The following is a 16060-nucleotide window of genomic DNA, read 5'->3' on the forward strand; positions in this document are numbered from 1 at the left end:
GGGTTCGCGCCCCGGTCTGGGAGGATCCCACATGCCGCGGAGCGGCTGGGCCCGTGAGCCATGGCCGCTGGGCCTGCGCGTCCGCAGCCTGTGCTCCACAAAGGGAGAGGCCGCAGCAGAGGGAGGCCCGCATACCACAAAAAAAAAAAAAAAAAAAAAGGTGGTGGATGTGTTAACTCAATGGGGGAATCCTTTCACTATGTATACATATATCAAATCATAAAGTTGTACACTTTGAATATCTTACAATTTTATTTGTCAATTATACCTCAATAAAGCTGGTGAAAGGTTACACTGAAGGGAACTGGGTAAAGGGCACACAGGAGATGTATCTGCAACTTCATGTGAATCTACAAGTATTTCAAACTTAAAAAAGTTTAGGGGCTTCCCTGGTGGCGCAGTGGTTGCGCGTCCGCCTGCCGATGCAGGGGAACCGGGTTCGCGCCCCGGTCTGGGAGGATCCCACATGCCGCGGAGCGGCTGGGCCCGTGAGCCATGGCCGCTGGGCCTGCGCGTCCGCAGCCTGTGCTCCACAAAGGGAGAGGCCGCAGCAGAGGGAGGCCCGCATACCAAAAAAAAAAAAAAAAAAAAAAGGTGGTGGATGTGTTAACTCAATGGGGGAATCCTTTCACTATGTATACATATATCAAATCATAAAGTTGTACACTTTGAATATCTTACAATTTTATTTGTCAATTATACCTCAATAAAGCTGGTGAAAGGTTACACTGAAGGGAACTGGGTAAAGGGCACACAGGAGATGTATCTGCAACTTCATGTGAATCTACAAGTATTTCAAACTTAAAAAAGTTTAGGGGCTTCCCTGGTGGCGCAGTGGTTGCGCGTCCGCCTGCCGATGCAGGGGAACCGGGTTCGCGCCCCGGTCCGGGAGGATCCCACGTGCCGCGGAGCGGCTGGGCCCGTGAGCCATGGCCACTGAGCCTGCGCGTCCGGAGCCTGTGCTCCGCAACGGGAGAGGCCATGGCAGAGGGAGGCCCGCATACTACAGAAAAAAAAAAAAAAACTTAAAAAAGTTTAAAAAATGGAAAAAAGCCCTCTTAATGCCCATGCTGAAATAAACAGGGTAACTTACCAACTTACCCATCTTGACCTTAGCCTTAGCAATGGGTAAACAGGGGAAAAAAAAATCCCTCTAAGACTTTGCCATCGTAAGACAGCACTTGGGGGTTTGAGTTTCCAATGTGGCATGAAAAAATTTTAATTTGGAGAGGGGTGTGCCAGGTAGACAGTGCTACCAGATGACAGGTTAAAAGCAAATTCTCTTGAGATGAACTCAATCTGAACTCAAAGAATTGCTGCAGATTTGGTTCCAAGTGAAATGAGAGACTAACAGATACAATGGGCAGAAGAAACAGACCCTCAAAGATTTCACAAACTGGATTAGTACACATGAAATATAAAATAATTGTTTAAAAAGAAGAAAAAGGGTTTTTAAAATATGAGCAGGATCAAGAAGATATACAAAAGATGCTCCACATCATGTCAACAGGGAAAAGCAAGTTAAAACAAAAAGATACCATTACATACCTATTAGAATGGCCAAAATCCAGAAGACTAACAATACCAAATGCTAGCAAGGATGTGGGGCAACAGGAACTCTCATACATTGCTGGTAGGCATGGAAAATGGTATAGCCACTTTGGAAGACAGTTTGGCAGTTTCTTACAAAACTAAACATACTCTCACCGTATGATCCAACAACTGCACTCCTTGGTATTTACCCAAAGGAGTTGAAAATATGTCCACACAAACACCTGCACCTGAATGTTTATAGCAGCTTTATTCATAATTGTCAAAACTGGAATCAACCAAGATGTCCTTTAGTAGATGGATGGATAAATAAACTGTGGTACATCCTATTATTCAGCACAAAAAGGAAATGAGCTATCAAGCCAAGAAAAAAACATAAGGAACTTTAAAGACAAATTACTAAGTGAAAGAAGTTAATCTGAAAAGGCTACATACTGTATAATTTCAACAATATGTCATTTTGGAAAAAGTAAAACTATGGAGACAATAAAAAGATCAATGGCTGAGACAGGTTGGTCAGGGGCAGGAATGAATAGGCAATGCTCAGAGGACTTTCAGGGCAGTGAAAATATTCTATATGATACTATAATGATAGATACATGTCTTATCATAAATCTGGCCAAACCCATATAATGTCCAACACCGAGTAAATTCTAATGTAAACTATGGACTTTGGGTGATTAGGATGTATCAATGTAGATTCATCAATTGTTACAATGTACTATTCCTCAACTTGAAATATTCACTAATCTTTATTCTTTAAAATATAAGATATACCCATTTTTGTTTTATGCATACTTAAAACCAATTCCAGTTATTATAATACAGAATACTCAGAGTACTTTGCTTTGTTTTTCAGTACTAAATTAAGAAAACATATTCAAAATATTTTCATTCAAATACCATATATTAACTTTTATTAAGCAGTATTAGAACAAGATATCTTGTGAAAGGTACATTTTGCATCTCATGGTACACTAGATATATTTTTAAGGTAGAAAAATATAAACAGTTACAGACATAAGATTTGAAATAATTTACTTTTTTTCAAAGGCTGGAAATCATTGTACAACTTTTAAAATGCTATTTTCCCTAAGTGAGAATTTTATAACTCAAAATAGCCTAAAAGTAAAAAACAATCTGACTGCAAAGCCAAAAATTAAAGTATATTTTATTCAAGAGAGCTTTGATTTAGTGCACTACATTTTCATAGCACAAGAAATAGTTGCAAAATTATTAAAGAATTCTAATAGAATGATACTTTACCATACTTTACCAGGGAGCTAATCATAGGAAAAGAACTTCATGGCTTCAGTGAGGACCAGAATGCCTAATATTAACAATATCTGCTTTAAGAAAATACAAGTACAATATCTTAATAAGAAAGGCTTCATATTATTTCCTAACTAAATTTCTAATAGAAATGCTTGACATCATAAATAGGAATCAAATTTTCTTGTCTCAACTTCACATCCTTCTAAAGGCTCTATGAACTTTGCTCTCCCTCCTTATTGCAGTTCTTAAAACCTTTTAGCAACTCAAATCAGGAAAAGGAGTGAGTCAAGATGCCCATAACTCCCTTACCCTTAACACAAAAAGCTGCTTTATTAGCTAAAATATAGGAGTTATAATTGTAATTGCTTTGCCCTTCCGAAACTCATCTCCCATACCATTTGAACCATTTCAGCAGGTGGTATAGGAGGATAAACTAAAGTCTGAAATAGTTGGTCAATGGTATAATCATAAGGAACCAAAGAAGACTTTAAGTATATAACAGGAAACATAGCTTTAATGTTTTCCTTTTTAAATTGATTTAGTCTGGGTCAGGCCTTTTGTATGTTTACATAAGAAACAGCTCATGTTGAATCATTTACCGCCCATTGCTGAATAGGCATATCTTGGGAACTCACTGTAGAGAAGTAAAATTCATTACTTACAGCTCAATTGAGATCCACAAAATGTTAAACAAGCCAGAATATATATGTATAAAGAAGTAAAATTTATATGTCTTGATTAAATTAAATGTCTTCATCTTTGTCACCAAGTCTCCATAAGTGACAGTAATCTTGAGAGTGTATAGGGCAGGGGATGTAAATGGTTGACCATCAGGCTGAGACCAACTGCCGATTTCCATGACCAATGACTTCAGGCAGGGGTTCTCATCTTCAGAGTGCAGAAGAATCACCCGGAGCTTGTTACAAATGTTAAGTTCTTAAACCTACAGAAATTCTGATTCAGCAGGTCTGGACTAGGGCCGAGGAATATGCCCGCTCCCTTGTTTTGTTTTTTTTAAACAACCTAAACTAGCATCCTTATTGATTCTAAAGACCACATTCTGATACTTAGAGCATCACATCCCTCTGACTTGGAACATCCTGTCTCTGCTATATGAACTGCAGGGAGCATGGACAAGAACCAGTAAATCTGAGGCTATTTCACTTATAAAACAGATAAATTCATACTTGTCCTGCCTCTTTCACCAAATTGTTTAGAAGAAGCATCTCTTCTCTTCAAGGCCAAGCTATCTCTGTTAATTCACTTCACGCTTGAAGGCTAGGTCTGTTTTCTCACCAGCTTGTACTTAGACACATTACTTGGCACACGGTAGGCTTTTAATATATGAAAGTTGAATAAATAACAAATATTCTTCTTTATTCCCTTCACTTCCCTTGGGAACTTTATTCTAATTTTTTTCTTTTTCTCTCCCGCAACTTTACCATTCAAGTTCAATTACTTGAACTAAAATATGTTCAAGTAATTCTCCTTGTAAAAGAGAGAAACTCTCTCCCTAAGGCCCTGTATAACCCTCTAGCTACCACCCTGCCACATTCCCTTATTTTCCTCTCAGTATTTCTATTTCCTCACTATTTTCTCCTCTAACCAAGAGCTATCAGGCGTCAGCCTTATCCTGCCCTTGAAATTTTACTGGAAAACATCCTCAAATGATATTCTAATTACCAGACCCAATGGATGACTTTCAGTCATTAACTCACCTAAACTTTCTGGGCATTTGACAATTCAAAATGGCAGTACAGCATGCTGGTGAAAAGCACAGACTGCAAAATTAGCCTGCCTGGATCCATAATTCTACCTCTGCCACCTACCACTGGGTGTCTTTGGGCAAATTAAAGTTTCGGTGCTTCCTTTTATTCATCTGAAAAATAAAGTCACTGAGGGGAGTCAAATGAGTTAATGCATGCAAAGTAACAGCTGACACAAGGTAAATAACTAGTATATATAAAGCTATTCTTGCCGTGTTGCTTATTCTTGAAATTTTCCTTCATGAGCTTGCATGGCTCCACACTCCCTCAACTGCCTTTCTTTAATCTCCTTTACAAGATTCTTCTGTTTGCCCCTTCAATTATTAGTGAAGTCCAGGGTTCTATCTTCAGTTTTATTTTATGCTTTATATGCATTCAGCAGCACAACTGATTCACAAATGCCAGTATATGTACTTCTCAATTATATCTCCAATGAAGGAGATAGGTTTCTTAGCATTCCCTTACATTTTCTGGCCCAGTCCATTCTATGATGACTGGCACACATCTACAAAACAGTTGGCTACCATTAGGGTACATGGTCGAGGAAAATGCAGTATAATAACACTGCATTAAAAGCATGAATTTTAATGTCACAATTATATTCAAATTCTGGTTCTACCACTTACAAGCTATACATATATCCTTGGAGAAGTCAACTAACTCAGTGAATATCAGATTCCTCTGTAAGAAGATAATGGTACCTAGCTACATAGGCTTCCTTTGGGAGTAAATGCATAATTTTAACATGTTTAGTATGTTAGAAATGACACCTGGTTGTCTTTATTACTACAGTAGATGAGAAAGAAGCCAGCTGGCCTGATTTCAGACTGAATCCATTGGTCTCACTTACTCTGTATTATAAAATCCAAAAGTATACTGAGGATGCAGAGACTTCAATTTAAGCAAATGGGCCCTATAATAATTCCTTGAGTTGAAACAGAATATTAGGCAAGAACATATGGTTTCCCTACATTTCTAGTCCAAGTGATAAATTAATCATGTATTTCACATTCTCAAAAGAAAGAAGGGGGTTATAAAAATAAAGGAGCGAAAACAGAGTAATCCAGTTATTAAATCATTTTCTAAGAATTTCATATATTTCAGAAACTAAAATTAATTTTCAAGCAATATAAACTTTTAAATAAACAAGAGATTTCACGTTAATAATGGCTTTATGATGAGGTAGTAACAAAACTCACCTTTTTCAGTTATACAAATTTTAAATGCTTTATGTGTACAAATCCACATGAGTATAAAGTAAAAATGACATGACAGCAGTATTTACCAATTATTTTCCTTTTGATGGCTAAATTATAGGCAACTTCATTAGAATATAAAACATTTAGCTCTTTCTACTGGAAGAGTCTCAAAATACTCTCATTGCTTAAGCAAATAAGAAAGTAGACTTTCACTGTCTATCCTCAGGCAAACATGAGCTTTGAAGTTTTTTTTTCAGTCACAGATTTGTGCTGATAAGTCCTCACTTGCTCACTCATATTATAAATGGGGTATATTTACAAGATGATTTTAAAAGTTACAAGGTATACTACGTATGATCGATGTTAAAAGTATATCAAACTATAACAAACAATTCTCATCCCATGTGCTAAAGAAATGCACTAACTGAACATGCACTGCATTGAAGAATTTGTTGGTGTGATCAAAGAAACCACTGTGTGATCTCAGAGAAATTACTGAGAAAGAGACGTACTAGAATATAGAGAAATGGAAATGGTACTTCAATTTTGTAAAATATTTAATTATGATGTTGATCTTCAACAACATTGATTTTTCATCATCAGAAGGGTTTTGATGAAACCCTTCATCAAAATAGAAATGGAAAGAAATAGAAAGAATAGAAAGTGGTATACATTAGGAGTTATATGAATTAACTAAGAATAGGGGCTTCCCTGGTGGCACAGTCGTTAAGAATCCGCCTGCCAATGCAGGGTACATGAGTTCGAGCCCTGGTCCAGGAAGATCCCACATGCCACAGAGCAACTAAGTCCGTGCGCCACAACTACTGAGCCCGCGTGCCACAACTACTGAGCCCGCCTGCCACAACTACTGAGCCCGCGTGCCACAACTACTGAAGCCCACGCGCCTAGAGCCCATGCTCCGCAACAAGAGAAGCCATTGCAATGAGAAGCCCACACACCGCAAAGAAGAGTAGCCCCTGCTCACCGCAATGAGAGAAAGACCGCGTGCAGCAACAAAGACCCAACACAGCCAAAAAAATCAAGCCAAACCAAACCTATTTCTTTCCTGGTTGTATCATGGTAACATGATAAATGAGAAATCAGCATCAATATTATGGAACTTGATATTATGAAGATGTGAAACTAAGTTTTTTTTTAATATAATAAAGAAATATGGCCTTGATGAAAACATAGTAAAATGGATTTAGAGCTGGTTTAATACCCAATCCAAATAATAATATCTATATGGAGTCAGGTATCTAGTAACATGCCAGAGGATTTGGCTCAATTCAATAATTTTTTTATCATTCATTAATTTTAATGAATTGATATAACTTTGTCTTATCAAATTTTCTGACGACAAAGTTGGGAAGTACAGCTAATACAGTGAATGAGAGAATCAGGATTCTAAAATATCACAAAATACTGGAACAGAGTCAAACTAATAAGATGAAATGTAACGGGAACAAATGCAAAATTCCACACATAGGTTCAAATAGCAAATTCTGTAAGTACAAGATGCGAAAGGCTTGAGAACACTTCAGGAAAAAAGGGACAACAACAAAAGAAAGCTTAGAAAAGTTAGGCTGGCTTATGAGAAAGAAAAAAAATATCAAAAGCATTGTCAAATATCATTCTAGCCTTTTAATTTTTAAACAGCCTAACATACACCATACATACTATAAAATTTCACAAGATTAGGCAATCTCTTCCTTCTTATACTAATAAAATAGCGCAATTTTTCATACTATTTTTTCGTTAATATTCAAACATTACATTTTTAGAATGAGTGTATTTTATTTGCATAGCTTCAACTCAAATAATAATACATAATCATTCATTGATAACATGAGATCAGAGAGTTTTTTCCAGAATGTTATAATAATATATTACAGGTGCGTTATGTAAAACCTTCATGGACTTCTAAAACGTGCAAGGACGTGGCATAAAAGTTAACTTTTTTAATGTATAAGAGCCCAGAATGGTCTTACTTAGCAGTGAAGTTTACTGCAATTCCCACAGAGGTGACTTTGAAAGGCTAACTGTAAATTTAGGAAAACCCTGCATTCTTCAGGTTTCTTTAGATTTTATTTCTTTAGCTTTCTAAAGATGGTAATAAAATAGATAAAAATTATAATGTATACTTATTAAAAGATAGTCAGACCTCCTACTTGCTTCTAATGTTTCTGCAACACATCTTTGGCAACACTCCTGATTTAGGATTCTTCTATAAAATCTTCTATGGCTGCAAGTCAACTCCTATTATAATAAATCATGAACCACCCAGACTTTATCCAACTGTGTTAGCACTCTTTCTCATTCAGATATTTTCTTCATATCTTTATTCCATTTTTTTCATTTCATTTACTAAAACAATTGGTTTTGGTAGTTAACAGGTTCCCTATTTATTTCCAAATCCAATTTGAAAATTTCTATGAAATTCTCATGTGTAACATTCCCTCTTTCTCTACTAATCAATCCATTACCCATCATCTCCTACTCCTAAAATTATGTTTACGAAGAAGATTTCCTTTCAAAAACCATCATTAAATCAGGATTCAGAATTGGCTCCCCTTTATTCAAAATCTCAGCTAAAGATTGTCAGCAATGATAATGGTATTTAAACACACTGGTGAGTAATTAAAAATGAGGTTTTGAAAGACTGTTTACACAGAAAGAGAAATGTTCATATGTATTATTAAATAGGAAAGACAGGTTCTTTAAATTTTCTAAATAACTTCTATAATAAGAAAAAATCCTATGACCCTATACAAGTATTTATGTAGAGCAAATTGTAGCTGAATTAGTTGGACTAAATGCAAATTTCCTAATTCTAAATTGCTTGGGAAATCTTTAAGAAAAATATTGACAAAGATATCTCTCTTTATCTCTTACCAAATTCATTTTTATTAGTATGCTTCTATCATTTAAACCTTTTTCTCTTTTATTACATTCTTATTACTCCACATTATTCCCATCCTCTTACCTAACTATAAAGTGGTTCATAATGCAAAATACATAAATATACACGATAGTAATAATATTAATAATACCACTCTAAAATTTATATAGTTAAATGGTTTGCAGATACTTTTCAATATCATCTCAGGTAAATCACCAACCACAGGGTGTGACAGGTAGACTCCATTTTATAGAGGCTGATGATTTAGGTAAGGAGACTGGACAGCAGAGTCTGAACTGGAAACCATACCTTCTGACTACATATTCAGTCCTCTCTCTTACCTCTCTTCTATACTTAATATAAGAACTGGTTTTCAAAATAAAATATAAGATTATACTTTATTAAAATGTATATGTGTGATATAGTTGGGTAAGTAATTGAGATGTCAAATTAAACTTAATAAAGATAGTATTTCCAAGACAGCAGACTAGAGTAGAAAGAATTTTGGGGGTGGAGGTAGATGAGGAACCTTTAAATTTGGCATATAACAAAGAAACTCCTTTTTAAAAAAAAATATTGCCACATTATTTTATATAGTTTATAATGCATTGAGTTGCTTCAGACCCACAAATGTTACAACATTGGTCAAAGAAAAATAGGGACCAGAAAATAGGGACCAAGATTCTCAAATTTACATACAATGATCATAAAGCAACTCTGTTTATTTGTAAAGGAAAATTAGTAGTTTTTAAAAACGCAGCAATAGTTCAGGAAATCTCTTAATACGTGATGTTAAAATATGAGTATCTCAAGATGCAAAATAATCAGAATAAAGGTGGTTTAACGAAAGGTACCAATCAAGAATCTTCTAGTCAGCAACAAGTACACAGTCTCATATTTAATTTAAAAATCTAGTATATTTTCCCTGTTGTATGGTAGGTAACGCCCTTCTATCACCATACATTAGAGGGGACACATCTATGTATCTAATCATATCAGGACATCACAGCATTGCCCCCAGTTGTAGACAGCAAATATTCTTCCCTAAGGGTCTTCCACTTACAACCAGTCCTAAGACAATCTTGTCTGTGGTGTCTAGTATAACAGTATTAATGCCAAGTGTTTGCCAGAATGTAGAGCAATGGCAACTCTCACACTCAGCCGCTGGGAATGTAAATCTGATACAATCACTTTGGAAAACAATTTGGTGATGTCCAGCAGCACTGAAGCTGTGCATAACTTATGACATGATTTCACTCCTATCTATATAACCTAGAGCCATGCTGTCCAGTACAACAGCCCTAGCTGCATGTGTCTACTGAAATTTAGGTTAATTAAAATTCAATACAATTTTAAAAATTTAGTTCCTTAGTCACAGTAGTCACAGTTTAGGGGCTCAACAGCTACATCTGTCCAGTGGCTACTGTACTGGGCAGGGCAGATATAGAACCTTTCCACCACTGAAGAAAGTTCTTTTATAAGGCACTGCTCTAGAGAAACTACTATATGTGTACAAGGAGAATGCTGAAGAATATTCATTTTAACACTACATGTGATAGAGAAAAATAAAAAATGTAAATGTCCATTAGTAGAAGGAAAGACAAACAATCTGGCACATCCATGCAACGGACTATGAATGAGATTATGAACATCCAAGTGATGAATCTAATATGTATAAGGTAGAGTTAAAAAAGCAAGTTGTAGAACAGACGTGGTGGGTATAGAATACGTTTTCTTATTCTCTATATTGTTCTGATGTAGCTATTTCAATAAAAAGGCCAAGAAGAATTACAATGTAGTGGAGTTGAGAGCTCAAGCTAGCCATGTGAACTTGGGCAACACTGAGCTTCATTTTTCTCCACTGCAAAACGTGATTAACAGTGCTAAGAAGTGCCATGGGCTGCAATGAAAATTAAAGAAGGTAAAATATGTCAAAGTACTCTTTAAACTATAAACTATGACAATAATAGCTAATATTAAGTAGGGCATAAAACTACAAACTGAAAATTATCTGGGAATTTTAAACTGACACAAACTCCTCCTTGGGTAGGTAGGATTAGGTGGGATGTGTTTTTATGTGGCACACAAAAAATTACAATTTCTTAGTTTGTCAGTGATACTCATTTAATCTTGCATAAGCAAGGACTAGAGGTGGAATCCTTTCCTCAATTTAATCAAAACAGTACAGCCAGATTAAGTAATTACTTCAAAAATACTCATCAATTATAAAAATTATGACAGCAAATACAAATATTCAGTAAATATTTCTGAATACTTACTATATGCCAGTCAAATTCTAAATGTTTTGCATGCATTAATTTATACAATCCTCAGAACAACCCTACGAGGTAAGTAGTAGTATTCCTACATTACAGAAAGGAAATTGAGGCAGTTAAGTACCTTATGTTGGTCAAGGACAGTTGGCTAGTGAGTGGAAAAGCTGAGACTTGAATCCAGGCAGTCAGGTACCAGAATTTATGCTCTTTAAGTATCTATTATGTCCTTGGCACTGTGTTTAATCCTCCAAATATAGTACAAACCTGATCAAAAATACTCAGGACCCCCCCCCAATTCACCAGGGCAATGAAGCACAAATCTTTAACCAGAAATTCAAAGCTTCCACAGTCTGACCTCAATTACTTTTCCCCACCTCTCTCTCATTATGTCCCTGAAACCAATCTTCTGACACAGAAAGAAGCCCGCTCACGTCTCTAAATGTACCTGTTTCTCTTCTTTGACCCCTTATTTCCTTCCACCTGGCATATTTGCTATAATTCAACATATCCCTCAAGGGTCTCACCTATTTCTAACTTTTCCATGGAGATTCCCTCTGGTTATCATAGCACCAAAAGATTTCTCTATGAGAAAATCTCCCTAACTTACCATGTATAATCAAAATGTGATTAATTACACAAATATAATTAGGACACTACGTGATCGTAAAACAGCAAAGATACAACAAGAAAATTCTAAGGACACCTCTGTTAAATAAATGTACATACTGTCAAGGCATGTGCTAGCTGCTTTCCAAGGTTTGGGATTAGAATTTTCTTTTCAAAAAATTTCCCTTACAGAAACGTAATCTCATGAGATGAGATTCTAGGAAGATCTCCATTAATTCTAGGATTGAACACTATCTAGATTTAATTTAAACAGAAATAATTTAAAAATTTAAAACATTATATATTACTAGATTCCACATATAGTATTTTATCCCTGCATTCAGCATAATGAATCTGAAAATAAATCAGTACCTATTTCACTCAGGAAGGGAAACACTATCATGCCATTCCTAATGTGAAGACTTTTTTTTTCTTCAGGAAAATAAGAACATAAAAATATTTTGCCCTATCTCATTCTCCAAAGCATAGAGATATTTTTATTTACTTTGAGCATCAATTTCTTAACATGGCAAGAAATACAAAAACTGATTGATTTTGGCTGATTAAGTATCATGTCATAATAACACAGTGTTGACTTTAGTCAGCAAAATATGAACTATCTGACCAAAATATTTAAGTTATACTGATTAAGAATATATTTTATATAAGCTTGAATTGATACCAGACAGCAATTTTCTTTTATAATCTTAAAATATGATAAATAAAATTACTCTACAGTATAGTTTCTAAATACAGCACCCTTGGACATTTTCTAAGCTATAATTAATTCAGAAAAGGAAAAGGGAGAATTAAGGCAACATATGAACAATCTAACAATGAACGTTTGACAGTTTTTATAAACAGAATAATAACCACAAAAAAATTTAACCTTTAGTATCTATGCCTCTATACCATGACATTTTAAGAAAATAACCTTGTAATTGAAAAGAAAATGTTGAGCAACAGCAAAGACAAACACATATAACATGAAAGTACAGTTACTCAAAATAGGGACTCAAGACCACAGTAAAAATTCAGAGAACAATTATGTACGTTTTAGATTTTGGCTACAAAATAAATATTAAAAAAAAAGTTTTGTATCTTTCGAAGGTAATACAAAAGAAACTGATTTAGATAAGATGAAATTTCATTTCACCTATGAATTCTTCAAATTCAAAATTTTAGTTCTGAAAAAGACATGGTCAGAAGTGGGGTAAGAGCTAGGAAATATTTTACCAATAAAACTGAGACATGAATGTGGTGGAAAAAAAGGATATTTTTCACGCCTTAGCATGTGTGTTGAGGCACAAGCATTCAAAATAAAATGTAGGAACTGAGAAATAATGAGGTTAAACGGCTCTTAAAGAGATGCTACAAAAATGACTCCCAACCTAGCTGGTGATGAATTTTAAATCTCTTTCCTTCATGTGAACACCGTAAAGTATTCCTTTAATATATAACTGTTTATATATAACTGTTTATAGAGAGAAATGTGTTTTCTGCTTTAGAGTACCAAAAAGAAGAAATAGAATATACCTTCACTAAGAGTAGCTGCTTCCAAAAAGAGGAGGCATTATGATACTTACTTCTAAGCATCTTTTCTATCAACAATTTATCTAACAATTGCCTACTACACTCATTATATCAGCTTTATTTTATTATGTATAAATACTCCCATTCCCAAATATTCACATAATCTGCTATTCATATTTTGTATGCATTAATAAACTCAGATTGATATTAAAATACAGAATTCTCATTCAACATTAACATGTTTTTGAATTATACATGATGTATACCATTATCTTAACATACTACAAAAAATACAAAAGAATGTGCACAAAACTACTGCATCCTTTTTTTTAAAGGCCAGTTGAGTAATTATTTACAAATTATTGGTGAAAGGTCTTATTTAATTTTTTTTTTATTTTGTACACTATTATGCTTAAAATTTAATCAGGATTATTTTGATCTTGAATATTAACATCATAAGCCATGGCCAGAAAATGACTAAGTCACAATGACAATAACTTTAACTTACAAAACTAGTGAAACATTTCTTACAAGATAAATACAGATATACTGTATTTAATATACTAAGAATATTAAAATTTAAGTGAGTTCTGCCTTAATATTTTAAATGTACCATATATTTCTTTATCAAGAGAAAAAGGTGTTTGAAAAAAATCAGTCAATTGATATACTTTAAGCATAAAGATGATTAAACTATGTTCCATGAAGGTTCCATGAAGGTAAAGACTGTGTAAATTTTATTACATTTTTTGTATATAGTGTAGCCCAACATCTAGCAAATAGCTAGTAAATGGTAAGCATTCACAAAGATTTTTTTTTTTTTTTTTTTTTTTTTTTTTTTTTTTTGTGGTATGCGGGCCTCCCTCTGTTGTGGCCTCTCCCATCGCGGAGCACAGGCTCCGGACGCGCAGGCTCAGCGGCCATGCCAGTTCCCCTGCATCGGCAGGCGGACGCGCAACCACTGCGCCACCAGGGAAGCCCCCCACAAAGATTTTTGAGAAAATAAATAAATGACATAATAAAACTGATTTATTATGTAAAGAAGAAGAATATCTTCATTATTTCTGTATTATAGAAATAACTGGTTGGCACCTAGTACATGCCTATACTCTCAGTCAAATTAGTGTACTAATGATATATCCAGCACCAGCACTGAGAGAGAAAAGACAAATACTGAAAATATTTGGATGCTCATATGAAAGGAAAAGATTAAACTGGTTCCTCAAATAAATAAACAAAATAACCCTCAACACACACACACACACACACACACACACACACACACACACCAGAATAGAGCACGTATTTCTTTAGAATTACCATTGTTGAGTGCTAAATGATGAATGGGTGAGCTAATGATATCATACTAAAAATAAAGTTTAAAAAATCCAAAAAGCAAATATCAAGGTTATAGAGAGGATGAACATGAAAGAATAAAATATTGGGTTGGCCAAATCCCAAACGAACTTTTTGGCCGATCTAATACGTATTTTCATATATTTTACACTGAGTGAACAGAAAAAACCCTAAAAATATAAAACGATATCTTAAGATTTAAAGATATAATGGATATAAAACTGCCATTTTTTTCTACTTTTTAAAACTGCAATTACAGTGTAAATTAGTCTAAAAACATCTGGAAAATATCCATAAATAAGAACAAGAAAAACAATTTCTCATATACCAATAATCACAGGTAACTACCTTTGACAATTTGCTGTGTAACCATCCAGGCTATTTTCCATTCACATGTAAACATGTACATAGATAAGATCATACTATACATGCAGTTTTTAAAACAGTTTTGTTCACTTAACAAATATGTAAACTACATTTCGTGTTATAAATAGGCAACCATACCATCCTTTGTGATGGTTACTTACAATTTCACTGCATGGATATATCATTATTCTATTAACCACTCCTCTACAGTTGAGCATTTAGATTGTTATCAAATCTTTGCCATTATACTATATTAATTAGCCCCTGTTGCTCATTTATGTTTAAAACACAGCCTAAATCTACAGCCAATTAGCACTCAACTGCTTTTGAATATGTGATCTTAGAAAGGTAAAGAACATGTGTAATCATCAACTTTGTTTCGTTAAAGGTATGTAATATTACTGATAGCTATTTTGTCAATACTTATTTTTATTGCCTGTAAGACTCACACACCCAGGAAAACTACACTATAAAACTAGATATAATGTTCAACATGGTAAATATAATGAACACTGCTGTATGATACATATGAAAGTTGTTGAGAGTAAATCCTGAGAGTTCTCATCACAAGGAAAAAATTTTTTTTCTTTTATTTTGTATCTATATGAAATGATGTATGGTCACTACATTTATTGTGTAATCACTTCATGATGTGTGTACGTCAAATCATTATGCTGTATACCTTAAACTTACACAGTGCTGTATGTCAAATTATGTCTCAATAAAACTGGAAGAAAAAAAGAATTTTTAAAATTAAAAAAAAAGCTAGTTTCCATCTTGAACTTTATATGCTCATAGGAAACTACAGGAAGAAAATGCTCTAACACTGAATCATCTCTTTCATGAAAATCAGTCTCTAGGAGGATTATCCAATTATGAAAAATAAATATTTTAATGAAAATGAGAGGTGGTTATTCAAAATAAAACAGCATGCTTAATTATAATAATGCTGCTAGGTATAGTTAATGACCCTATACACTAAGGAAGGTCGAACTTTAATGACCTGGACCACACCAAGGTCACAATTGGTAGCAGAACATTGATCAACATATAAAAGCCACCGAACACATGAAAGGAATTACAGTACATCACACATCAAACATTTTGGCCTGGTGCTTCCTTCCTCTAATCCTACTGGCAGGAAATGCTCTACATATCCTTTGAGGTGACCATACACATTTAAAAGTAGTCCCTTGTTAAAAAAGCTCTTGGATACTGCAATTTTCTCCA

At 34.5% G+C, this 16060-nt stretch overlaps 1 protein-coding gene across 11 annotated transcripts in view; it reads right to left on the reverse strand.

Annotated features, from left to right (window-relative positions):
* VPS13B (vacuolar protein sorting 13 homolog B) overlaps positions 1-16060 on the reverse strand; it is an 802500-nt gene that overhangs the window by 330774 nt on the left and 455666 nt on the right. The gene's annotated exons all lie outside the window — the stretch shown is intronic.

The sequence above is a fragment of the Physeter macrocephalus genome, chromosome 15, assembly GCF_002837175.3.
Source record: "Physeter macrocephalus isolate SW-GA chromosome 15, ASM283717v5, whole genome shotgun sequence".
Classification (NCBI taxonomy): domain Eukaryota; kingdom Metazoa; phylum Chordata; class Mammalia; order Artiodactyla; family Physeteridae; genus Physeter; species Physeter macrocephalus.